Here is a 1,859-nt window from a genome sequence, read left to right as displayed (position 1 = left end):
ATAGCAGGGCAATCACAAAGGTTATTTAAGAAAGGTGGATTCATTTTTAATGAGCTTGAACCAGGAGAAACTATGCTCATAGGTGGGTTTATTTTTTAAGGAGCTTGAACCTTGCGGAAACATTGCTCATACCAGTCGTTTGAAGATGTCTCTTATTGGTAGGTTTATTTTTTAATGATCTTGAACTACAACATGTGCTCATTGCCTTTTTATAAAAGCTAGAAATGACCAAATTACAACGCTAGAAAAACTAAAAAGCTAAGGAACTACTGAGGTTAGGTAGGATGGTTTTGTCCTCTGATGAGGTAAAACATTTCCTTTGGTCTGTCTGGTGAGCAGACGTATCTGGACCAACTGCCTAACCTAAGAAGTTTAACTAAAAAAAAAAACTAAAAGCTGAAAACGTTGAAAAGCTAAAAAATCAAATTGGTCGTTTTTCACTTGCATACAAAGGTTTGCATGCCCCCAGGTGTTTAAGAAAAGGAAAGTTTCTAGGTTACCACATGGAAATTCCTACGGTTAGGCAGGATTGTTTCTATCAACAGACAAAAACTCTTCCTTGGCTTTGTCCATCGAAATAGACGAAGGTGAATGGTGTGAGCTTCCAATCACATAACATACAAGGAAATAACTGTTTCAGATCGATCACATATCCTACAAGGAAATGGTTTTTCAATCCAATCATATAACCTTCAAGGAAATAGCTGTTTCAAACTGATCACATAACCTACAAGGGAATGTTTTCCAGTCCAATCATATAACCTTCCAGAAAATCTCTCTTTTCAGCTGGGTTCGCCTGCCGAAGCAGACCAGGGTGCATGCCCCCTAAACTTCGTTACATTCACCGGGTTACCCGCGGTAATTAGGTGGATGGAACGAATGTTGAAGAGACATTGTTGACGTGAAGAGACCATTTAGGGATGACGATTGATTTGTAGCTATGTTTGAACAGAGAAATGAAAGCTGGTCAACAAATTGCACCAGTTTGCCTTCATGTGGAAAACACATCACTCGAAAGGGTGTGGAAACAATAGCTTCCATGCTATATATATAGTCACATCCTAGGATTAGATTGTAATCTAGCGGCCCTTGGACTACCATCACGTTCAAGTGAACGATTTTTCTTTTCAAAGTTATCAGTGACTTTGGAAGGATCCCTAATGGTCGACTGGTTCCTTTGTTGAAGCCTGACAAATTTTGTGTTTCAGGCAGAAGCGATGGTGAACCAAGTGCTTTCCAAACAGTTGAGGAAAGGATACTCACTGAAACCCCTTCATCTATGATAGTGCCAGACACGATCATTTTGTAGACTTGTACTATGATCCGAAATGGTATATTAGATGGAAGGCGGGGTCTTGCTAGTTGATTCCAATCAAAGAAAATGACTAGACTGCTCAGAGGAGGTACCAGATAAATGGTTGGATAAATCTCATGAACTAGGGGGTTTTCTTCCTGTTTTCAAGGAACGGGTGGATTGCCCCCAAGTTCATTAGACTCTGTATCAAAAAAAAGAATTTGAACGGTGTCTCTCTCATTCTCTTTGGAAATTGTATTATCTGAAGGTGGATCTTCTGAAGCCAAGACTGGGTCGACTGTCATCTCAACCTATTGGCTTTGGTCCGGTATGGACTCAGAAGGTTCACTTTCAATGATAGGCATTTCAACCGACAACTGAGTTATGTCAGTCAGGTTTTCAACTAGCAATGGACTCGGTAAGAGTTTCTTGTATCCAGGCGGAAGTCGCTGCGGTGAAGCAGGATGATTATGCAAGATTCTCTTAGCCTCATCTAGAAAAGGACTGGGGAAGGTGATGGTCTCCCTCACATAGTAGACATGGAGGTTTGACCTTTCTTTCCTGT

This window comes from Pinus tabuliformis, chromosome 8 (assembly GCF_031772625.1).
Source record: "Pinus tabuliformis cultivar Carrire ecotype Pingquan chromosome 8, CPIR1, whole genome shotgun sequence".
NCBI lineage: Eukaryota > Viridiplantae > Streptophyta > Pinopsida > Pinales > Pinaceae > Pinus > Pinus tabuliformis.
Note: the sequence above shows the minus strand (reverse complement) of the source record.